We start from the raw sequence: 26,293 nt of genomic DNA on the forward strand, positions 1-26,293 counted from the left end.
CTAAATGCTGGTTGTATATAAATACATGTGTGAGTGTGCACACACACACACACACACAACAAATGTTTTGTTATCCTATAGAAATAACCCGAAAGGAAACACTTTCTGTGGGGCTTTACAATTTTGATCTCTCTGGGGATCCCTGATGTATTCATTTTGGTAAATCAGTTCTAGATCATTCCAGCTGATAGGGACTTAACCAACACCTTCTTACAAAATTTTTTCAATAACAGCTTTATTAAGATATAATTCACATAACATACAATTCACTCATTTGAAGTGTAAAATTCAGTGGTTTTGGTATATTCACAGGGTTGTGCAGCCATTACCACAATAAATTTAAGAACACTTCATTACTCTAAAAAGAAATCCTATACCCACCAGCAATCACTTCCCATTTTCCCTCAACCCTCCCCCTCTTGCCCCTGTTCCAGCCCTAGGCAATAACTAATCTACTTTCTGTCTCTATAAATTTGCTTATTCTGGACATTTCATATAAACGGAATCATGCAATATACAATATGTGGCCTTTTATGACTGACCTCTTTCACTTAGCATCATGTTTTCAAGGGCCATCCATGTGATAACATGTATCAGTACCTCATTCCTTTTCGTGGCCAAATAATATTTTATTGTATGGATATGCTGTATTTTGTTTAACCATTCATCAGTTGATGGACATTTGAGCTGTTTCCACTTTTTGGCTATTATAAATAATGCTACTGTGAACATTCATGTGCAAGTTTTTGTGCTGGCATATGTTTTTATTTCTCGTGGGTGTATACCAAAGAGTAGACTTGCTGGATATATGGTAACTCTATGTGAAACCTTCTTTCTTCTTTTGGAGGAAGATTGGCCCTGAGCTAACATCCGTGCCCATCTTCCTCTACTTTATATGTGGAGCACCTGCCACAGCATGGCTTGCCAAGCAGTGCATAGGTCTGCACCTGGGATCCAAACCTGTGAACCTTGGACCGCTGAAGCAGAACATGCGAACTTAACTGCTGTGCCACCGGGCTGGCTCCTGTGAAACCTTTAGCTGGAGATGGTATTTAAGGTGGTGTCTTGGGCCATTTCTGGGTGTTATTCATTTTTCCTGGGTTTCTCCCATGTATACTGGAGGTATACATGTTATTAAACTTCTGTTTGTTTTTCTCCTGTTAATCCGTCTTTTATTACAAGGGATCTCAGCTAAGAACCTAGAAGGGTAGAGGTAAAATTATTTTTCTTCCCCTACACAAACATTTTCTCCCATTCTACGAGTTGTCTTTTTATTTTCTTCATGCTTCCTTTGAAGCATGTCGATGCGAAATAACCAATAGCCATTCTATAGATAAGAGAAATAGAGGCCAGCCCCATGGCTAAGTGGTTAAGTTCATGCACTCCGCTTCAGTGGCCCAGGGTTTTGCCGGTTTGGATCCTGAGCGCGACCAAGCACCACTCATCAAGCCATGCCGAGGTGGCATCCCACATAGCAGAGCCAGAAGGACCTACAACTAGAATCTACAACTCTGCACTTGGGGGCTTTTGGGAGAAGACGGAAAAAAAACAGATTGGTAACAGATGTTAGCTCAGGTGCCAATCTTTAAAAAAAAGAGAGAGAGAAATAAGGTGAGTTTTACTTGAGCCAGAGTGAAGATTATAACCTGGGAAGGCCTTTTCCAGAAAGGAAGAGAGCATTCCAGAGAAGCATGGTTTTCAGTACAGCTTTATATCTTTTTAGAGCAAAGAACATACATTAAACACATCCAGGATACATTTTCAAAGTTTCAAAGAGGTATTTAGTTGCAAATTAGCAGGTCAACATGACCCCAATATCAGGAAAGAGACTCATATAGGTGTTACCATGCTTCAAGGAAATATGCCTTCTTATCTTAAGAGAGTGTGTTACCCAACAAAGGAGGTTGACTACCTGCCACAAGACAAGCCAATAGTCAAGAGGCAAGGAGGTAGGAGAGAAAGCGTTTTTTTATTACAGCTTGCTAGCAAGGGGGAAGATGGCCAACTAATGTCCAAAAGAACCATCTTAAGGGGGACACAGAACCTTGAAGCAGTTAGATAGGCCAGTGAGTTATAGGGAAGGGGGTTAAAAAATCTTGAACCCCCTGGTGTTGCAGACTGGGAGTTGCCTCATCAGATCTTTCAGTTGTCATGGATATCAGCATAGAATCTCTGTCCAGAGGCCATCACATTCCTAGAGCACTCAAAAGAACAAAGTTATCATCTTATCGCAGCTGGGAGGGGCCATAAAATCTACAGAGCCTGCAAATGCCCAGGAGACAGACCCTTATTTATCTAGGCAAACTAAAGCAAAGATTCAAAGGGGCTGGTGAATCAGAGTTATTCATAGTTCCAACATGGCGTTCTTCTATAAGATGGCTTCCCTTATGCTAACTTTCAACTATGCCCATATCAGTTAACTCAGCAGCGCTAACAAGTGCATTCTTTAGTGGTTAAAGTAGATGTGCAATGTATGTTTGATAGGCCATAAGTCAGGCTTCTTCAGTTCAAGGTGAATCAGTTTGAAGCCGAATAGTTACCCCATACACCTCAATATGTGAAAATCTCTTGACAAGCGTAACAATTTTTAATTTTGATAAAGTACAATTTATCTATTTTTTCTTTTGTTGCTTGTGCTTTTGGTATCATGTCTAAGAAACTATTGCCTAATCTAAGGCCAAGAAGATTTAGGCCTATGTTTTCTTCAAAGAGTTTTACACTTTTGGCTCTTGTATTTAAGTCTTTGATCCTTTTTGAGTTAGTTTTGGTATACAGTGTAACGTAGAGATCCAACTTGATTCTTTTGTATTGTGGGTATCCAGTTGCCCCAGCACCATTTGTTGAAAAGACTGTTCTTTCCCTATTGAATTGTTTTGGCACCCTTGTTAAAAATCAACTGACCGTAAATATGAGAGTTTATTTCTGGACTCAATTCTATTTCATTGATCTATGTGTCTGTACTTATGCCAATGCCACACTGTCTTGATTAATGTAGTTTTGTAGTAAGTTTTGAAATTGGTCAGTTTGAGTACAAATTTGTTATTCTTTTTAAAGATTGTTTTGGCTATTCTGGGTCACTTACATGTCCATATGAATTTTAGGAACAGCTTATCAATTTCTGTAAAAAAGACAGCCTAGATTTTAGTAAGGATTGTATTGAATCTATAGATCAACTTGGGGACTATTGCCATTTTAACAATGTTAATTCTTCTGATCCATGTACATGGATGTCTGTCCATATATTTATTTATATTTATTTATTTTTTTTTTGAGGAAGATTAGCCCTGAGCTAACTACTGCCAATCCTCTTCTTTTTTGCTGAGGAAGACTGGCCCTGAGCTAACATCCATGCCCATCTTCCTCTACTTTATATGTGGGATGCCTACCACAGCATGGCTTTTGCCAAGCGGTGCCATGTCCACACTCGGGATCTGAACCAGCGAACCCTGGGCCACCAAGAAGCAGAACGTGCGAACTTAACTGCTGCACCACCAGGCCGGCCCCTATATTTATGTTTTTTAAGGAAGATTAGCCCTGAGCTAACATCTGCCACCAATCCTCCTCTTTTTGCTGAGGAAGGCTGGCCCTGAGCTAACATCTTTGCCCATCTTCCTCTACTTTTTATGTGGGACGCCTGCCACAGCATGGCTTGACAAATCATATGTAGGTCCGCACCCAGGATCCAAAGCGGTGAACTCTGGGCCACCAGAGCAGAATGTGTGAACTTAACCACTGCACCACTGGGCTAGACCCTGTCCATTTATTTAGGTCTTCAATTTCTTTCAACAATGTTTTTTGTAGTTTTCAGAATATATTTTGAATTTCTATCTTTAATTTTATTCCCGAGTGTTTTATTCTGTTCAATGCTATTGTAAATGGAATTGTTTTAATTTCTTTTTCTGATTGTTCACTGTAAGTATATAGAAATACAATTGATTTTTGTATATTAATTTTGTATCCTGCAACCTTTCTAATCTTGTTTATTAGTTTGGATTTTAGGGGATTTTTTGAGATTTTCTATGTGTAAGGTCATGTTTTCTGTAAATATAGTTTTACTTCTTCCTTCCTGATCTGGCTGCCTTTATTTCTTTTTCTTGCCTAGAACTTCCAGTACAATGTTGAATTGAAGTATTGAGAGCAGATATCCTTGTCTTATTCCTGATTTTAGGAGAAGTCATTAAGTATGACACTAGCTGTGGTTTTTTTGTAGATGCTCTTTACCAGGTTGAGAAAATTCTCTTATATTCCTAGTTTGTTAGTGTTTTTATCATAAAGAGGTGTTGAACTTTTTCAAATGCTTTTTCTGCATCTATTGAGATGATCATATAGTTTTTGACCTTTATTTTATTAATATAATATATTACAGTAATTAATTTTTGTATGTTAAACCAACCTGCACTCCTGGGATAAACTGCACTTGGTCACAGTATATAATCCTTTTTATATGTTGCTGGATTTGTATTTTGTTGTGGATTTTTGCATCTGTATTTATGATAGACATTGGTCTGTAACTTTTCTTTATGATGTCTTAGTCTGGTTTTTTTGTTTTTGTTTTTTTGGTTTTTTTAGTGAGGAAGATTGGTTCTGAGCTAACATCTGTTACCAATCTTCTCTTTGTGCTTGAGGAAGATTGTTGCTGAGCTGACATCTGTGCCAATCTTTCTCTATTTTATATGTGGGACACCACCACAGCATGGCTTGATGAGTGGTGTGTAGGTCCACACTCAGTATCCAAACCCATGAATCCTGGGCCGCCGAAGTGGAGTGCGTGAACTTAACCACCACACCACCAGGCCGGCTCCTTAGTCTGGTTTTGATTTTAGGGTAATACTGGCCTCAGAATGAGTTAGAAAACATATCTTCCTCTTTTATTTTTTGCAAGAGTTTGTGAAGAATTGGTATTAGTTCTTTAAATATTTGGTAGAATTCACCAGTGAAGCCATCTGGGCCTGAGCTTTTCTTTGTGGGTAGTTTTCAAAATTATTTATTCAATCTCTTTACCTGTTAGAGGTCTACTCATATTTTCTATTCTAGAGTCAATTTAAGCAGTTTGTGTCTTTCTAGAAATTTGTCTATTTCATCTAAGTTATCTAATTTGTTGGCATACAATTGTTAATAGTATTCCTTTATAAATCTCTTTATTTCTTCAAAGTTGGTAGTAACATCTCCTCTTTCATTTCTGATTTTAGTAACTTGAGTCTTTTCTCTTTTCTTCTTGGTCAGTATACCTAAAGATTTGTCAATTTTGTTGATCTTGTCAAAGAACCAACTATTGTTTCCTTGATTCTCTCTATTGTTTTTCAAGTTTCTATTTTATTAATTTGCACTCTAATCTTTATTATTTCAATATTTTCTTTTATAGGTGAAAAAACCGTAACTCTAAGAGGCAAAGAGAGTTGCCCTAAGAAATTAACTCACATACATTTTATCCTTCCCTTTAAACGTAAGTCTTAAGCTTTGGAAGTATGAAATGAATTAAGTATCAAGACTGAAGATGCACAGTCCAGGGTTTTCATATGACCCTGCCCACCATAATTAATTAATCTTGTGTAAATGGGTGTGTTAGAGAGTGGCTAGCTAGTCACTAAAACTAGATCTTCTTCCTCCTGGGAACCTTGGTAGACTGCATTTCACAGCCTCCCTTGAGTTAGGTATGTCCATATAACTGAGCTCTAGCCTAGCCAATGAAATGCAAGCAAAAGTGAAGTGCACCATCCAGACCTGGCCCATAAAAACTACCCATTCACAGTCTTCTCTCCCTTTCCCCCATCTGCTGGCTGTATGTTAGCCCCCAGGGCAATCTTGAAAATCACAAGTTGAAGATGGCAGAGTCTTTCTTACTGGCTGTGTTTATCCTATTCATCCACACTCAAGAGTAGTGTAACCAAGTTCCTTTGTGATTTTTGTTAGAAAGAAGAAAGAATTGAAACTTTCCAGAAGTCAACCCTGAGATGACTCTAAACCCTGTAGGTGCAAAGTCTTCCCACTTGCATCTGCTGTAGCCTCTGTGTGCCTGGATCTTTAGAATTTGCATGGCAACTTAAGAGGTATAAAGGGCTGCCATATATTATCTCATTTAATCCTAAAAACAGCCTTAGACTGTAATGTCAATAAGAATGGACAATATGTATATCTTGGTCATCTCCTCATCCCTGGTGCCTCCCATAGTATCTGGCACATAATAGTTACTCAATAAATACTTGCTGAATGAAAGGATAGGCAACCTTGATTCATTTGAGGGCATGGAGAGAAGGATTTACAAGAACCTATTGGCAGTTTAAACCACAGTTTTTATGTCTAGAGCAATATTGAGTGTAAAATATCAGTGCTTGGCACATAGTAGGTATGCAATAATATATATTATATATATGTACTATATACATCATGTATTATATAGTATATATAATAATATTATTACATACTTTAGCATAATTTTACTAATTTATTTATATAAATGTATATGTTCCTCATCATAATTGGCATTAGAGTAACTTTAGAACTCAACCTTCTAGCTAGAGTAAACCGGACAAATATGCAGAATCCAATAGGAGGCATTTAAGTGTTTCAGCCCTCTGAGATAATACAAGATTTCATAATAGAGTGAAGCTGTAGATAGAATAGGTAAATCCAATCACATGGTAGAGCAATCTGGATTGAAAATTTTCGTTGACCCTTAGATGAAAAAGGCAAAAGCAGTCACAGAAGTAGATAAGCCTTGACTTGAACTTACTCAGGGAATTCTGAGAGCCAAACTAACCTTATTTATGGGATCTGAACTTGGAGTTGCCCATTGGGATAGCCACTATGAAAAAATGCATGTGTATGTGGTGCCATAAGGCAGTTTAGGTTGTAGGAAAGATCACTCTGAATGTCTGTAGCTCCAGATCTCATATTCTGACCACATCTCAGTCAACCGAGAAGGTAACCCTGAGATTCGCTAGGGGAGTAACACCAAATTGCTTGTGATGACATTATTGTCTCCTTAAATAGTACCTTCCACTCAGGGCATCTCCACCTCGGCAGTATTGGTATTTTGAGCTGGATAACTGCTGCGGGGCTGTCCTGTGTATTGCAGGCTGTTTAGCAGCATCCTTGGTCTCTACCCTCTAGATGCCAGCAGTACTTTTCTCTACCCCAGTTGCGACAATCAAAAATATCTCTGGACATTGGCATATATGCCCTGGGAGGCAAAATCACCTTCTGTGGAGAACCACTGCTTTAACCCTAAGAAGATTTACAGTTAAGTATATATAGAGAGAAACAAATCAAACCCATAGTGTTAATATTTTTGTCTTATGTGTGGGAATTCTCTGTGTATATCTACTTGGAATATTTAAGAGAATTTTGAGTATTTGTTTATCTAACAGATTAGCCGTATGTTTCTAATTTAAAACGTGTACATGAGTAATTGATTTAGGCTTGTGACAACCAGTTTACCAAGTTTGCAAATAGTATTGGAACATTTGAAGGGACTTATCTAGAAGTTTAATTTATTAGATTTATTAGAATCAGTGACATTCTTGAGGAATTTGTTTGTTAGGAAACATTTGATGTACTTAAACAAAAAAATAAAATATGATAAGTGTATACATTTGGTTTAAAATTATTTAAAGGAATTTAATTAATTAATTGTAAGAGTCCCTGTAAAATCATTGGTAAAATGCAGTTATATGTATGAAGAAAACACCAAGATTTGTAAGTTGAACTTAAAAGCTTAAGAAAGATCTTGGTTTTTAAGTTTTTAAATTTGTTAATTTAATTTGAATTGAATATTATTTCCAAGAACCAAATTAGCCTCTGAATAATATTTTCTGTGTGCAAAAGCCATCCTCGAGAACACAAAAGAACTTCACATTGATAATGAGAAGTGAGTTGCCTCATAAGGGGTGTGACCGATGGTTTTACAGTCCCTGGGGACTCTGAGGAACAGTCTTACGTCCCCTTATCTCACAGAATCACTTTCTGGAATGATGAATAAAACATATGACTAAAAATGAGAAAACTGAGGAGGATATTGTGGGGAAAAGTATTCTTTCAAAATGAGGGAAAACAGAAAGCATTAACATTTTGGGCTTTTTAAAATTTGAGAGAAAAAAATATTGAGGATAAGTTGTCAATATTCTCCTAAATCAATTTTTTAAAATAGGAAATAGGAAGATATTGTGTAAAAGTCTAGAATAGTCTTTCTTAACTTTTAATGTGCACACAAATCACTCAGGGATCTTGTGAAAATACCAATACTGCAATGTGACGGGAGGGAGGTGGTAGCTAACGCTATGGTGGTAATCATTTTGGAATATATAAATGTATCAAATCAACATGTTGTACACCTTAAACTTACACAATGATATGTGTCAATTGTATCTCAATAAGGCTGGAAAAAATTTTTAAAGTTTTTTTAGAGCTAAAAGCAACACAATTTTCAAGAGAGCTCTGTGTTTATAATTAGATATATATATGATATATATATGTTGTACTGTAAAGAAAAAAAATTATGATGCAGTAGATCTGGCGTGGGCCTGACATTCTGCATTTCTAACAAGCCCCCAGATGATGGTGTCAACACTAGTCCCCAGACCACACTTGAAATAGCAAGAAGTCAGAGGATCAGGCATTACAATTCTGTTCATTAAAGACAAGGTACCCTTAACCTTCATAAGCAAATACCAAAAGGACTTCTGCCCTCATAAGGGAGAGGAAAGGAGTGAGGAGGTTCTTAGCTGGTGACCTTCCTCATTCACATAGGTGCTGATGGAGGCTCCCATCCTCAGAGGCATGGATGCTAGCAGCCAATATCAACTCTCTTATGTTGGACCAAGATTGCTAAATGTCAACACTCTTAGATCCTCATATTGGGGCCAAGGACTTTGAGTATTCCAGAATACTCAATATTCTAGAACAGAGGGGTTAGGCCAGCAAAGAAAGTATAGAGTTTCTCTTCTTCCCACAAAACATCAAGGTCTTTGCATCTCAGTGTCTGACTTCTCTTGCTGGTTGAGCCTTGAGAATGTGAAATAAATGGGGCTGTGTCTGAAAATTCATGATCAGTAAAAATATTTAACAATCTTCTGGGTGAAAAACAAAAAGTAAAAATGAAGTGTTAGAAGAATGAGAAAATAACCTTACCATAAAATGAGACTCATTTGGTGAAGTGTCAGGTGGCAAATGCTATATTCAGTGAGCGTGGAGTTTAGGGTTATATTGATTTCTGAATCTATTTGATAATATGGGGACCCTAAGTCCAGAAAACACGAAATCTAGTCTTTTTTTAAATTACAATGTCAATGAGTTCTTTGGTTGTCAAATTTCACTTGCATATAGTTATCCTCAAAGGGTAGGTACAGCATTTGAAACAAAAATGAAAAACATTTAAACTAATAATGGTGTTCTTGCTGTCTGAATAAACTCCGCTTTTAAAATATACCAAACATGGTAGTTTTAAAGAACAATCCTAGTTATGTGAAATACATTTTTATTTTTCTATACTGAAAAAGAACTGTACAATTGTCAAGGGCACTGGAGATAAGCAACACAGAGATAGATTCTATTTAATTTACCAAAAAAAAAAAAAACAAAAAAACAAACCCAAAACTTGGTTATGGAGTATTTCCCCTTGTAATTAAAACATATTTGTAATTACATCTTTAATAATGAGTAACTTTGGAAATAAATATTTATTTTAGTTAAAGAACAGCCCAAAGACTAAAATATTAATGCTAGGTTTAGAAAAATTTGAAAGGCAGGGATGGAAATAGAATGATTTGAGAGTTATTAGTACAAATATTAGTAACGGCTAACATAGATTGAACATTTACTATGTGCTAGGTAGTCTATTAAATCTTCAACACCAATGCTTCTCAAATTGTAATGTGCATAAGAAGCATCTGGAGATCTTATTAAAACGCAGATTCTGTTTTAGTAGGTCTGGGGAGGGACCTGAGACTTTGCATTTCTAGGAAGCACCCAAGTGAGGCAGCTAACAGCTGGGTTGTGTACCACACTTTGAATAGCAAGGTTCTAGTTGGATCATCTCATTGAATTCTCACAATAACCCTATGTACTATTAACGTCTCCATTTTACAGATAGAGAAACTGAGTCCTGGGGAGATTAAGTGATTTGCCCAAGTAGTGGGGCTGGCATTCTGACTCTAAGTCTACATTTTTAAATTGGAATGATCTAGCCAGTGGTTCTCAACTCTGGCTGCACATTAGACCCACCTAGAGAACTTTTAAAAATACTGACGGCCCCACCATTTAAATCAGATTCTCTGAGGATGGGGCCTAAGCATCGGTATTTATTTCGAGTTCTCTAGGTGGTTCTATAGGGCAGTCAAGTCTGAGTACCACTAATCTGGGTCAATCCCACTCTTTGACAAATAAGGAAATTGAGGCCCTGCCCCCCAAGAGTCAATGTTTGTGACAAAGAAGTTAGGTCTCTTGATTCAGTAAATATCCTTTTAAAAAAAGCCATTGTAATACGGACTGGGGTTGGTGAGGGGGAGATGTTTAACTCTGTTGAGGAAAACTATAATTTATTTATTTATTTTTTGAGGAAGACTAGCCCTGAGCTAACATCTGCTGCCAATCCTCCTCTTTTTGCTGAGGAAGACTGGCCCTGAGTTAACATCCGTGCCCATCTTCCTCTACTTTATATGTGGGACGCCTACCACAACATGGCTTGCCAAGCAGTGCCATGTCCACATCTGGGATCCGAACCAGCGAACCCCAGGCCGCTGAAGCGGAACGTGCGCACTTAACCGCTGCACCACCAGGCCGGCCCCTATAATTTAAATCTTAATAAATTATCAACTAACAAAAACCTAGAGGGCACTCACTAAAAGATACTAAAGAGGATCTAAGTTAAAACTAATTTATGTTATTTTGAGGAAAAAAGGTACATGACTGTGTTTCCAAAAACAAAGCAGGATCAGAATGAGCCTCAGAAACCCAAAAGAATGTGAGGGGTGGTGGATGTGCTGGATCTTAGCACCTTTAGTCTCTCCTGGGAGAAAAAAAGAAAAGAAAAGAACAACAAACTGTACTTTAGTTGGGTACAGTAAAATTGTGAAAATCTCAAGAAATTTCACATTTACCCCTAGAGTGCACAGGAACACCAATTTTGAAGATTTCTGGATTCGCTAAGAAAAATTTATACTGTTCATGAAATGATTCATCCATTCATTCAACAAGTATTTGTTAAACACCTGTTATGTGCTAGGCACAAGATCCTACAAATATGGCAATGAACAAGACAGATATAGAAGTTATAGTCTGAGAAGAATGCTTCCCCTCCTAATGCTCCAGCCCCTGACTTCAAGGGGAGGCATGTGACATGGGCTTAGCCAATCATAACACTCTGTCCTCCTCACCATTTGATGGTCCAAGCCAGGCCAATGAGAGTCGTCCTTGGGATTATTATACAGCAAACCAGGGAGCAGGAGTTCTATTTCTTTTCTGGGGTTGCTATCTGGGCTAATATAAACTGGAGGTGTCTACAGCCATGCCTCATGCTGCTTAGCATGGAAGAAGCCCTGTATAGAAGGTAGAGATTGGGACCAAGTGCTAAGTGAGAAAAAGAGAGAGAGAGAAATTTGAAGACATAATCTAAATTACTGTATCCAGAATCCATTCCACCTCTGTTCTTCCCAGATATGTGAGCTCATAAATTCCCTTTCTGACTTAAGTTAGTTTGAGTCAAGTTTCTGTCACTTGCAACCAAAAGAGCCCTGACTCAGACTTATAGACTCATTGAATGAACAAGTGATGTGAACCTATGAGTTCACCTAATTCAGTGGCTCTCAAAGTGTGGTCCCTGAACCAGCAGCCTCGGCCTCACTTGGGAACTAGATAGAGATGCAAATCCTGGAATCTTACCCCAATCTTATTGAATCAGTAAGTCTGCAGAGAGGGCCCAGCCATCAGTTTTAACAAACCCTCCAGATGCTTTCTATCCACACTAAAGTTTGAGGAACTCTGTTGTAATACATCCCCTTCCATGAGATGTGAAACTAGAAGCCCAGAAAAAGGAGATAACTTGCTAAAGATCGCAAAACTAGCTAGTGGTGGCCCCAGACCCTCTTAGTAATCCAAGTACTGTTGGGTTTGGGAAAAGCGGGCCACTTGAGTTTTGAGGGAAGTAACACATGGATTGGCAAATAAGAGGGGGAAAATATTTTGGGTCAAATAATACAGTATGGTTGGAAACACTTGCTGTGTGTTTCCACAGGAGTTTAGAGAATATTTTACTCATCTTGGCTCCCCAGCTGAGCCAACAACAATGTGCTAAAGCTCCATGGCCAATGGCAGGAATCCAGGAGAGTCCTTTTTGTGTGCCAGCAAAGAGGAATTTCTTAGAAAAGCTACAGAAATTATGCTACTATCACATTTCGCTCTCTGAAGTGAAGGAATAAAGAAGGCGAAACAAAAAGCAAGGGATTGCAGTTATTCCTAAGAGTCCCACCTCTCCAGTTGGGAGAAAGGGATTTTATTGTTCTTGTCAGGGCAGACATTCCCGGGAGGGAAACTGGGCACGTAACCTGGTGACTTGGAGAATAACTTGCGTTTTTTGAACTTTTTTTTCAGGTGGAGGGAGAGAGCAGCAGTATTCCAGAGTGTCCCTGGAAACTCTATTTAGTAGCCTGCTTTCTGATGATTTCCCCAGCCTGCCCTGGGGATGTGGCCCATCCAGAGGCAAATCTAAGAGAAGAAAAGCTCTGGCACGAATGTTTCTGAAGCTTCTTTGTCTCTCCTTCTCCTGCTCTTGAGTCTACAGATTGGCATAGTCGGGAGCAGAGCAAAGGGTCAAGGGAAGTTGTTGGCACTACCAACTTTAGAGATGATAAGCTTTTAATAGTCAATATACACTTTTCCTTTGATACATTTATTCAGCCAAGGCCAATGCCATCCAGGAAGGCACCTGGTAAAAAAAAAACATATAAATTCATGATTCACACATTCATTCATTCATCAATTATTTATTGAATACCAACTATGTGCCAGGCACAGGTCTAGGAACTGGGACACAGCAGCAACAAAAATAGTTGGGGGAAAAAACCCAAATCAAAAAACTTTTTCCTTACGGAATGTATGGAACTTACTTTCTGTCTTTTAGGGGAGGGAAGCAATAAAAAAAAACAAGTAAGTAACATAAGTTAGTTGGCAATTAGTGCTATGGAGAAAAAATAAAGCAGAGAAAGAGTAGAGAGAGAGCCAGCAGTGGTGAAGGAGGGAGTTTGAAAGTATAAATAAAGAGGATGGTCAGGGAAGTCCTCACTGGAATCCAGTGTGTTCTTGGTCATCATCCCTCATGAAAGATCTCTTGAAGCTGGAAAGAGAAATAGATTCAAACTATTGCTCAAGAAATAACTACTGATACCTACTATGGTATAGATAAGTACTCATCAAATATTCCATGTGCTCCCTACATTTCCCAGCCTTCCCTGCAGTTAAGTTGGAGCCGTAGGACTAGTACCGGCCAATCAATTGTGAGCAGAAGTGATATGTATGAGGCCCAGGTGCCTTCTTCAGCCTTCTCTTCTCTGCCTTGGCCATCTTGGAGGCACACGTTCCTGATAGATTCCCTTTAGGATGGAGGAGGGTCCCGCCTCAGACTTCATGTGAGGGAGAAATACACCTTTGTGAAGTTAAGCCATTGAATTTTAGGGTTGCCACTGCAGCCAAGCCTAACTTTATTTGACAAATATGTTGACTATATCCAGACACAGGGGTGAAGACTGTAGGGGAAAAAGGAAACAGCAGGGCTTTCTCTCAAAGTACTACTATACTCTAGTCGAAGACTACAACTGTGACTTGAACTCAACATTCAAGGCCAGGAATCATCAGAGCTTAACAAATGGTGCAGACAATGAGGGCTTTGGAAATTAAGGGGAGGGAAGGCCATCTGAAGTTGCCTGGCACCCTGGGACTGGCAAATAATTGTAGAATCCATCGAGGAGAGGGCAGAGGAGGCTTTGAAGAAATAGATTTTGAACTTGCCCTTGAGAGAAGTGTAGGATTCAAAGAGGCAGAGGATGGGGAAGGACAATGTGGGTGAGGAGTAGAACAAACACAAAGATAAAGCTACGGGAATGGGCAGAGTGTGTGGGGATCCTGACTGGAGTTGAGGATTCACACAGGGGACTAGGTTGAGGACAGATCCCAAGGGCTATGAATGCCAAGGCAAGAAGTCTAGGCTGGATTCTATCATTGATAGGGAGCACTGTGGACTGGTCTAGGAGGCCAATCGGACCGTTCACAATTGAGATGCAGGGGAATCTGTCAGGAAGTTCCCGCACCACGTAGCTGTGGGGGACTGAAGACTTGAACCAGGGAAAGGGGGATGTAGTGCCTCTCCCTTCAGAGTGAGGTCCACGGACCAGCAGCAAAAGCATCACTTGGTAGAAATATAGAATCTCAGGCCCCACTCCAGATCTACTGAAACAGAATGTGCATTTTAACAAAATCCCCAAGTGATTCACGCACATTAAAGTTTGAGGAGCACTGGTTCGGTGGACACCAGCTGATGGTCTACCCTCAACCCATTCCTTTTTTCCCCTAGTTTTTCTCAGGCATTCCCCTCTCTTCCACACAGCCCATGTGACTCAGGGTACACTGATCCCCATCCCCAGCTGCAGAGTTAGTCCGATGGGTCTACCCCAGTGGTTCTCTAAGTGTGGTTCCCATGCTAATAACTTCAGCATCATTTGGGAACTTGTTAGAAACGTACAACGAAATGTCAATTCTCAGGCCCCACTCGAGACTCCTGAATCAGAAACTCTAGGGCTGGGGTCTTGCAATTTTTATTCTAATAAGCCCTCTCGGCGATTCTGATGGAGGCTTCTATTTGAGAAGCACTTGTCCTCAGCAATCACGTTAATCACATTCTCCTTGATAGTGATTGGTTATTGAATCTAGGCTTAAGCCAATCAGTGTCTGGCATTCCCCGGGCAGCTGAATTGGTTCAGAGGTAGTCATGTGACCTACGTTGGCCCAATCAGACTGAAGAGAAGGCTATTTACTCCACAGTTGGAGGAGAGTTTTTCCCTCTCCTTCCCCTTCTAGGACTCTGCTCCTTCCCTTACCCCTCTTGATGAACACAAGTGATTTTGCCGGTTGCCTTCTTTGCTGCTGACTGCCAACATGTGACCATGAGGGAAACTAGGCTGAGGGCAGAGTTGGAAGAATCACAGTGAAAAGGAGCCGGAATCCTTGCACTGTGCCTCTGGTCTTCCCATTCCCTGAGATAACAAATTTCCTTATGATTTAAGCCAGTTGAATTTGTGGTTTCTTGTACTTATAGCCAAAAATTTCATAACTACAGGTGAGACCAAGGAAGTATGGAGCCAATGGGCATACCAAAAATATTCTAGGATGATGAAGGATTTATTTAGTTAAGAGGCATTTTTTTCCCAACGTTTCCAAATACTAGACCCGGGGGGAATAACTGTTACAACTTCAAAAAAGCAACTTAGGACAAATAAAATGGAGCATTACTTCATGCGGTGGGTTCCCAATTGGTGACTTAGCTAAAAAATACACAAATAATCAAATAATTTTTTTTAAAGGGAGAAGGACTTAGGGCACCTTCTTAGGTGCAATGAGAAAAATGGAGTAATATATAAGATGAGCCTGGAGTACACTGGGGTTCCAGAAAGTAAGGAAGTGCTCACGAAAGGATAAGGACACAGAAACCAACCTGAAAGAGCTCCCAAGGACTGAAGCTGAGACAACACAATAAATAATGGTAGCATTGGATTTTAACCCACAGACTAAAATAATTACACACGAGCCCATTCTGATATAAATAAAAATAATTGATTAAGTAAAGAAATGGGAGGGAAAGTACAGCTCTTCCTATAGAAGAATTCCAATGAATTAATGTAGAAGGAATGAGAGAAATAGACAACCAGTAGAACACCACAGTAATCATCATTGCCGGCATGATCCACCGATGGTTGCCAAAATTAATGGGAGAAGGTTTGATGAGAAATAGGATATTTGCATAGTCTCAAAGTATCTTCTTCAGGGAGGGAAATGGACATATAAGACAAACTAGGGGGTTAGAAGGGTGTGTCTGTCCAGAATTTCCCCCTAAAATATGCCCTGCGGTTTCAGAGACAGGTAAAACAAAAGATTAGGTTTAAAATTGCATGAGTTCCTTCAAGAAACAAAAAGAGCCATCGCTGTTCAGAGATCTTCAGTTAGGACTGAGCTGAATGTGGCCTGTCCCAGAAAGCTGATTCCTGTCTCACTTCTGAAGAACGCAATGGGCTCATCTTCCTCCCCTCAATCTCCACTCCAACCCCCAAGGCCTTGGATTGCTCACTGCAGGCAGGGTGGTGGGGAGTTGCACAAGCTAATGCCAGCGTGCAGATCAACTGGGATGCACTTAGTTTCCTCTGGATTCTGGGGTTATTTGTGTTGGCACAGGGCCACGCTCAGCTCTTCCCAAGTTGGAACACATTCTCAGAAAGGGCTGGTCCCACCACCCTCATCTTGGTTGAGGCCAAAGTCTGGTTTCATTTTTCATTAAACTGCCATTTGTAATTTTCATCGAACAGAATGACAACATGTCCAACTGTCTTTATTCAGTATTTTCACAAGAGAGAGCCTTTTTGCCTCCCACGAGAGTGTGATTTATTTATCTCTGTCATTGTGCAATAGGTTCACTACCGTTAGAACTAGCGCAATGTTCTGGAGAAAAATTTTGCTGTATCACACGGTGACTTCACTCACATTGGCGATGACTGGTTTCTCACCTAAATCCACCAAATAGCACAGGGGATGGAATCGCAGTTCCAGAGACTTCTCTGGTTTGATTGAGAGTGCCTGGAGGGCTGGGACCACCTCTTGCCCATCTTCATCTGCCCAGGGTCTGGCACATAGTAAGTGTGGTCGTCATCAGTGCTGTTCGCCAAATACCTTCTACCTCTCCACTTCCTGGATCCTTGTGAGGCTGCATTTCCTGACCCTCTATGCCTGGGTGCAACTATGTGACAGTTCCAGCTGATGAGTTGGGAGCAGAAGTGTTGCACATCTGGGCTGGAGCATTTAAATGCTTGTGGTCCAGGGCTCTTTTCCTTCTAGCTCAGCAACAGCAGTGTTTGAGAAGGTGGCCCCTCAGTCAGCCTGGATCCCTGAGTGACTGTAGTAAGTAGAGCCCCACTGCTAACCTATGATGATCACATAGTGTGAGTCAGACATAAACCTTTGTCGTGATAACCACAGAAATTTTGAGAGTTGATTGTTACTGCAGCACAACCCAGGCTATCCTCACTGATACTATAGGTGTAAAATAAATGTTTGTTGAATGAATGAATGACTTAAGCCAGAAGAGACTTCTGAGCAGTGGTAGCTCTAGAATTTCTGTAAGGAGAAAGTCAAGTGTGGTAATCTGATTACAATTTTGTGGGAAGTGGAGGCCATGTGGGCTGGGGGACTTTTCTTGTTTTGTTTGTATAGTACACTGTTAGATGCCTTTTATTTGTGGTGTTGGAGTGTTGATGGAGATTATGGGGGGCCTAAAACATCCCAAACCAAGCCTTGGCACTACCACTGGAGTTTAGATTGGCCTCGTTGCCCCCTACATATTTTACAAACGGGAAAACTGAGACGCAGACTCAGTGTAGTCTAAGACTACACCGATTAGTTAGTGGCAAAGCTGGTAGACACCAACCCCCTCACTTCCTGATTCTTTATTTGGTGCTTTCGCCACCCCAACATTCCATCTTTCATATCTAGGCATTAAGACAGCAGGAGCTTGTGAGTCACACTGTGACTGATTGCGGTCCTGACTCTACCACTTACTAGTTGTGGATCTTAGGAAAAGCTACCTAACATCTCTGCGCCTCAGTTTCCTCAGCTGGACAATCCTCAGTGGGTTGCCATGAAGCTTTAGTAACAAAGTATAAAGTATGTTAAAACCTAACATGCCTGGCATGTAGCAAGTATAAAGTTAGTTATCATCATCATCGTCATCATGCTACTATCTCCTCATCCCACTATCTCAACTTGCACCCCAGTCTCATGTTCTCTTGGTGCCCGTTTCCCTTGGAAAACAATGAATCTGTTTGAGACCACTGTGTGATCTCACATTTTTAGACTGTTTGGCCACAGGTAAAGTTGCATTTGAAGTTCTAAGGAGTGAGCTGGGCCCTGAGCACTGGTGAGCTATCCTCCTCTGCCATCTCCCTTTGCCAAGAGAGCCCACACTAAGGGGTCCACCAGTGGGAGGGGGCAAGGAGACAAAGACTTCTGACCTCCCTACTCAGTCTGTCATGTTTCCTGATCGACCAATGCCTGGGGATCAACTCTATCACTGGCTAAAAGACCCTGGGGGGCAGGAGCCAAAATCACCCACTCTCCAGTTGCTGGGACATCAGCCCACCGGTTGTGGATAAGTTTCAACCGCAAATCCTGGGCACCCACAGTCTTCCTTCATGTCACCAGACAGGGCTTGTGTAGGAGGTGTGTGACCAGGACTCCCTCTCATGGAAAAGGCAGAGAGCCCCATGGCTGGAGGCGGGGGGAGGGGGGGCGGGGGGGGGAGCGGGGTGCTCCTCAGTCACAGGCTCTTTCCTCTTCTGTTGGTCCTGATGGCAGAGTTATGTTGATCTTTGATTTGAGAGTGTGTGTCAAGGAGAACGACAGTTTCACTGGAAGTGCATCAGAATATGAATTTCTAATTTTAGGCTAAAGAGTGTCTCATTTTTGTTTTTTAAACATATTTCCTTAAAGTGACTTTTTTAACAGCAAGATTGTTTAAAGGAAAAGTATACTTATTCACTTTAGAATATCACTCTTTAGAAATTCAGGCAACTCAATGTGAGCCATACATATTTTAGCTTTTTATTGAAGTAAAACATAAATAAAGAAAAGTGCGTGTATCATAGGTGAGCAGCTCAGTGAATTTTCACTAATAGATCCATGTAAGTACCCTATAAATGCTTCATATCCCCCTTGTAGCTCCCTCCAGTCAGCAACCCCTCAATGACCACCATCCTGACTTCCAACTTCATAGCTTGGTTTCGTATGTTTCCTACTTCGTACAAATGGAATCATGTAGTGTGTATGCATTCGTGTCTGACTTCCTTCGCTCAATATTGTTGATGAAGTCTGTCTATACTCAGCACAGCAGTGGTTTATGCATCCTCATTGCCGTCTGGCATTCCATTTTGTCACTATACCACCACAATATTGATGGACATTTGGGTAGCTTCCAGTCTGGGGCTATTACAAATACACTGCCATGAAGGTTCTCGTTCATGTTCTTTGGTAAACACATGCGCTCATTTCTGCTGAGTACACGCCTAGAAGGGGAATTGCTAGACATAGGGTAGTTGTACGCTCAATTTTAACAGATTCTGGCAAATAGTGGATGAGATTTCTGGTGCCTCTACACAATGTGAGCCCTGTTTTCTAATAAGTCAAACATATGCAGTGTTCAGCTAATGCAAATGGAAACAATTTAACCCTTTGGAGTAACATTGAATCTGTTTATTAAAATATACTGTTTTTCCTCTCATCATAATTCTGCCTCGAACTTGTTATGTAACCTGGATGAGCTTCCTGACCTCCACTCCCCCTTAATCCAACCAGTCAAAAGTCTCTCTGAAAACACTTTCCATTCATTTATCCAGTTAGAATGTTGTGAGTGTGAGTAAGTTGGTGTTTGCAAAACAAATCCAACCCCTCCTGCAAAGCGGAGTATATATCTCGCCTGTGTCGTGTCTAACATGGCAGAGTCAGCCAGGAGGTGCTCAGCAGATCCGCACTTTATAAAAATCCTCTCCAGAGCCGTGAATGCAATTCAGAATCTAGAATTTTGTTTGGGTGGTAAAGAAAAATGGAATATTCTCCTGTAGGTTTTAACAAAAGAGAATGGTGCTTTTAAAGTGATAAAGTATTTTGCAAAAATAGGAGTTATTTGACTCTAAAGAGGAGGGCTGGAGAGGGTAGTGGGGGGCAGTAAAAAGAGCCAGAGAAGGAATTCAGAGTGCTTACTTTTTTCCTGGTCTCCAATTCTTATTGGAGAACAGAGCCAAGCCCCCCCCCCTCCCCCCGCAGGCCTCCGTTATCCATCTACAACATGAGGTACTCTGATAAGCTGGTTAGGTGATCTGTAAATCCTATCCGCTCTGGTTTTTATTCTGTGACAATGCAGAGGGAGGAGATGCTGTCACACAGAAAGAGTAGAGGGGACCAGGGACAACTCACTTCATATTATCAGCCCCCCCCCCCCCCACACACACACACAGACACCCAGCAGGCAGAGCGCTGGGGATCCCAGTTTCTAGGTATCCGACGTAACATGTCCTTCACTAGATAACTATGGTGCTGAATCCTTTCCAAGGACGTTTTCCTTTTAGGGATCTCTCCAAATGCCCCTCCAAGTGGTCTGACATCTGATCTCTGCATCAGGAATATTGTGGCAGAGGGGCGACCTCAGGGTTCCCACCCATCACAGCGCACCGTGCTGAAAATGGTGGGACAGGCATTTGGGTACCAGGGCGACCCCTAAAGGTGAGCGGCTGGGTCTGAAGGTTGGGGTCACCAAGGAGCGCGGCGGACCGGACGCCGGGCATCCGAGGGTCTGGCGGTCCAGGGAGTCCAGAAGCACCGCTGGGGGCTTCTACTGCGGTGGGACGGGCCGCCGGGTCCGCGGACCCACTTCTCGCCCTGCCCTCCCGCCCGGAGCTCCCCGCAGGGCTCCGTCCAGCAGAGCCGCTCGCTCGCACCCTCCTCCCTCCGCGCCCCGCCCGCTCCCCACCTCCGCGTCCAGCCTCGCCGCCGCCGCGCGCCGGACGCGCCACGCCGCGCGGGCAGCTAGAGAGCGGGCGGGCGAGCGGTCCGCGAGCGCCGGGGGCGGCGCCCAGCCCGCGGGAGGGAGGAGGAGGGACGCGGCGGGAGGGAAAGGGGAAAAGGAGGGCCGGAGGGCGCCAGCAGCCAGCCCGTCGGCAGGGACCGGCAGGTAAGCGCGCGGCGCCGGGATGGGTCTGTTCCCTCAGGTTCCCGAGCCCCAGTCCGGGGAGCTGGCGACGGGCGCGGGAGGCTCGGGTGTAGCGCCTGGACCTGGAGGGCGACGGGACAGCGGGGCGAACGCTCCCTCCGCCCGGTTGCGGCTCTGAGCCGGGGCCAGGGCCACCCTGAAAGGCAGAGCCAGAGGGCCGAGCCCCGGGGGCTGGCACCCCGACAGTGGGAGAGTGCGCGCCGTGGGAAAGGGGGCTCCGGCGACGCGTTCTCCGAGGGGGGGACGTGTGTATTCGAAAGCTTCAAACGGACTCAAACTCTCCCCACCTCTGGGAAAAGGAACCGCCAGTCTTGTTCACGCGGGCGGTCTTCGAGACGCGACTTGCGAGGACTCAGTTTACCGCGCCAGGCAGTGGGTGCGTGGGAGCCTGCGGAGTGCGAACGCTCCCCGGGCCCGAGCCGGCTTGGCGCAGCGCTGCCTGGCGGGACCCAGAACAGGTGGCCCCGGGCGCGGCGGGATGGAAAGGCAGCCCGAATCCTGGGAATGAGCGTGGGGGAAGGAGGAGGCTGCAGTCTCGGGCGAGCGCATTTCGACTGGGACTTGCCATTTCGAGGCTCCGGAACTATCTCTAAGGGGAGAAGGAGAAAGAGAGGTCACGGGCTTCCCCAGAACCAGATAAGGCAGGCGGCACTTTTTAGTATGTACTGTTCACACGAATCCCCTGGGGATCTGGTTAAAATGCAGATTCTGATTTTGTAGATATGAGGTGGGGCCCGACAGTCTGCATTTCTAACAAGCCCCCAGATGATGCTGATGGTGCTGCTCCATTGACTGCACTTTATATGGCAGGCCCTGCGGAAGTACTTTTTGTCCAACAGGCTGAAAACCTTAGGAAAAGTGGGAGATTGGGAGAGGAGGTCCTAAGACTTTACAATCCCACCTCCACGCGCAACACACACATTAAAACGATTGCTACTCATTTAATAGCAAAATGCTTTACTTTCCTTACCAGGTTACTAGCCAAGTACATTATCTGGTGGAAGAGCTGGTTTCATGGGCATGCAACCTGTATTTGGTTTCATGCTCTGTTGTCGTTGTCAAAATTCTTAATAATTTTTGAACAAGGGGCCTCGCATTTTCATTTTGTACTGGGCCCCACAAATCATGTAGCTGATTCTGTCTAGCAGTTACCACAGGCAGAAAGAGCCTGTTTCTTTGATCAGGATTCAGAGCTGGTGGGTGATGGAAAGTGGTTTATTAAGGAAAGACTAGCTAGATGTCCCTCTAGCAGTTCCTCAACCTTTCTTGGCTATTTTAAGAAGTAAGCCTATGAGTATAACCTCAGTTACACATGGTATGCCAATATTTACTGCTTTATCAATAATTAACTGTTTATTAAGAGCTTAATTATTAATATGTACAATACAATTAAGTTTGATGTTATAATAAATCATAAATTAAGTGACAAAGTGTGTGTTATTTCCAAAGGATTTGAGGAATCGTTTTTAGTGTCTCAAAGTTTTGCTTAGTTAAGATCTAAAATGACCTGGACATTGCTTGCTTTGGCTACTTTGAGCAGCTCAAATGCAAAGCTGGAAAACAAAATGTTGCCAAATTTTGTAGCTGTTCAGGAGTATTGTTTTACAGGGCCTCAGTGCCATGCCAGCCTGGATCGGATTCTCTCTGCTTTTATCATTCCCACATCCCTGCAAGGTGACTTTCATTAGAAGGGGGATAGAGCAGATTTCGCTATTGAAAAACGCTGAAGAAATGCAAGGCCAGCTTAGTGTTTTCTCTGTGAATAATTCTTGCCAAACCCCCACAGATTCCAGGTGTGTGTGCTTTTCAAAAAAAAAAAAAAAAAAAAAAAAATTGGAAACACAGAGAAGAAAAAAAAAACTTGAACTTTAATTGTGGATATGATTTTGTTCAGCAGAGGGAGAAAAAGTCTGAGAAGTGGAATTTCATTGGCGGGTTTGGCAGGGTAGGGAGAGCTGCTGTGTTTTTGGTACCATGAACAAGCTTTCCAGAAATGGCAGAGCGAGTTTGCTCAGGTGTTAGGGAGAGCCAGTAAAGAAGCTGCTTTTCTATGGCCGACTGGGGCTCTGGTGTGGTTGCAGTGTGGCTGAGTCTGGTTTAGGACTCAGGGGGACATCACTACTAGGTTCCTGGTTCTTTCACTGCTCACATGAAACTGACAAACACGTTTTTGCATTTTGCTCCCTGAGAGTGCCAAGTCACTTTCAAATACACGCTACAAACTGGGAAGAGCACCATTATGTTTAAAAAAAAAGAAGGAAGGAAGAGAATGTGTTTCTGTGATGTCAGTAATTCTCGAGATAGAAAAGAGAGAATTTGTCTTTAAAAAAAATCCTGGGAGCTGGTTTCTATGCCTCTCTGAGGAAGACTTTCCCTACCTCAGAGAAAAAAAATTTTCTTTTAAAATCTTCATGGTTTTTAAAATATGTGGGTCTTTAATCCACGTTGAACTTATTTTAGGGGCATGGTATGAGGTGGGGGGGTATTGGAACTTAAGAAATGGGCTAAACATTTGGGGAAAATTATAATAAAATAAATTCCCTAAAATAAGATTCTGTGAACACTGTTCCATTTTATAAATCTACTTAATTCTTGAGTTGATTCCGTGTTTTTAAAATTGAGGTAAAATTTATTTATGACAGTCACTCCTTTAATGTAAAGTTCTATAAGTTTTTACAAGTACATATAGTCATGTAATGACCACCATATCAAGATACAGAAGAATTTCATCACTCTAAAAAATTCCTTATTGACCCTTTGTGGTCAATCCCTCCCACCACTCTTAGCCCCTGGCAACCACCGATTTGTTTTCTGTTGCTATAAATTTGTCTTTTCCAGAATGTCCTGTGGATGGGTTCATATACCATGTAGCCTTCTGAGTCTGACTTCTTTCCTGTAGCATAATGCATTTGAGATTCATCCATGTTGTTGTGCGACTCAGTAATTTGTTTTTTTTTTTCTTTTGAGGAAGATTAGCCCTGAGCTAACTGCTGCCAATCCTCCTCTTTTTGCTGAGGAAGACTGGCCCTGAGCTAACATTCGTGCTCATCTTCCTCTACCTTTATTTTATATGTGGGACGCCTACCACAGCATGGTGTGCCAAGTGGTGCCATGTCCGCACCCGGGATCTGAACTGGCGAACCCCGGGGCCGCGAGAGCGGAACGTGTGCACTTAACCACTGTGCCACCGGGGCGGCCCCTAATTTGTTCATTTTTATTGCTGAGTAACGTTCCACAGTTTGTTTATCCATTCACCAACTTTCAGTGATTATGACTAGGGCTAATATAAACATTAGCATACAGCTTTCTGTGTGGACATAAATTTTCATTTTACTCAGGTAAATACCTAGAAGTAAGATTGTTGCTGTATTGTATGATGAATTTAACTTTGTAAGAAACTGCTGAGCTTTTCCCAAGTGGCTGCACCACTGTGCATTCCCACCAGCAATGTATGAGAGGTCCAGTTGCTTGGCTTCCTTGTCAGCACTTGGTATTGTCAGTTTATTTTATTTCAGCCATTCCAGTGGGTTTGTGGTGTCATCTCTTTGTGGTTTTAGTTTGTACTTCCCTGATGACTAATGATGTTAAGCATCTTTTCATGTGCTTTTTGGTCATTTGTGTATCTTCTTTTATGAAATGTCTGGGGTTTTTTATTGTTTGTCTTATTACTGAATCATAAGAGTTCTTCATATATTGTATATCTGGATACAAGTTCTCTGTCAGATATATGCATTGCAAATATTTTCTTTTAGTCTGCTGCTTGCCTTTTCATTTTCTTTCTTTTTTTTTTTATTGTGGTAAGAACACTTAGCATGAGATCTACCCTCTTAACAAATTTTGAAGTGCACAATACAGTATTGTTAACTACAGGCACAATGTTATACAGTAGATCTCCAGAACTTACTCATCTTGCATAATTGAAACTTTATACTCATTGAGCAGGAACTCCCCATCCCTCCTCCCCCAGCCCCTGGCAACCACCATTCTACTCTCTGCTTCAATCAGTTTGACTATTTTATTTGACTTCTACCTCTTATAATTGAAATTAATGACTTTTTTTTTTAAGAGCAGAAGTTTCAAATTTTGATAAAGTCTACTTTATCAGGTTTTTTCCCCTATGGATAGCACTTTTAGTAGCCTGTCTAATAAATCTTTGTCTACCTCAAGTTTACCAAGATTTTCTCTTGTGTTTTCTTCTAGACATGTTACAGTTTTATCATTTACATGTAGGTTTCTGACTTCAAGTTAATTTTTTATGGGTCAAGGTTCACTTTTTTCCATATAGATAGCCAATTGTTCAACACTATTGGTTGAAAAGACTGTGCTTTCCCCCCATTGTATCCCCTTGGCCTCTTTGTAAAAAATTAATTGTCTGTATATGTATGGGTTTATTTTTGAATTCTATTCTGTTCCATTGATGTGTATGTCTGTCCTTATGCGAATACCACACTGTAGGTCTTACACATTCTTGTTAGGTGAATTTCTAGATTGTTTTGTGTACTTTTTATTGCTTTTGGACATTATGTCCTTTTTTTCCCATTTCATTTTATAATTACTATACTATTATATAGAAAGGCTATTTAATTTTTTGGTAAGTCTATCATATCCAAGCCATCTTACTGAACTTTTATTAGTTCTCATAGTTTTTCAGTTGGTTTTCTTGGGTTTTTAAGATAGACAACCAAACTCTCTGCAAATGGCAATAGTATAGGGATCCCCTCCCCCCAATATTTTTTCCTCAATTTTATTTGCTTGCCTTTGGGTAGGTTTCCTTCTAGGACAATGTTGAGGAGGGGTTTCTCATTTGGGTGGGAATCCTTCTAATAGTTTACCACTAGGTATTATGCTTACTATAGAGTTCTGGTCATTACCATTATTATCTTCAGCAGGTTTCTTTCCATTTTTAGCTTTTAAACGTCTAGAGTTTAATTTAAAAATTTCTTGTTCTTCTTGGAATTTTTTTCATTGAAAGCCTAACAGTTTTGAGGTGCGTCAGTCTCGCTGGCTTTGGAGGGTCATATTTTGATCTCCCTGGAGGAGAAGATAGCATGGCATAAGTCAATTCGTTTTATTTAGACTGCAAAGAAACTACCATTGGAGCTTTTTATAATGTTCTCATTTGGGGGGCTGCCAGGTACAGTGCTGAAGGGAGAGAATAAAGGGACAGTTTATAACCTAGTTATGCATAAATAAGGTAGCTTTTTGTGGTGGTTTTCAAACTTTCCTACCCACCATTCATAGTGAGAAATACATTTTGTAATTCAACTCAGTATGTACATACCTATG

General features: G+C 41.5%; 1 protein-coding gene across 1 annotated transcript in view; it reads left to right on the plus strand.

Moving 5' to 3' along the window:
* The first annotated feature begins 20,930 nt into the window (after positions 1-20,930).
* ADGRG2 (adhesion G protein-coupled receptor G2) overlaps positions 20,931-26,293 on the plus strand; it is a 113,991-nt gene continuing 108,628 nt past the window's right edge. The window contains exon 1 of the mRNA XM_046673055.1: positions 20,931-20,968. The gene's annotated coding sequence lies outside the window, so the exon portion shown is untranslated. The remainder of the gene's footprint in view (positions 20,969-26,293) is intronic.

The sequence above is a fragment of the Equus quagga genome, chromosome 10 (assembly GCF_021613505.1).
Source record: "Equus quagga isolate Etosha38 chromosome 10, UCLA_HA_Equagga_1.0, whole genome shotgun sequence".
NCBI classification, from domain to species: domain Eukaryota; kingdom Metazoa; phylum Chordata; class Mammalia; order Perissodactyla; family Equidae; genus Equus; species Equus quagga.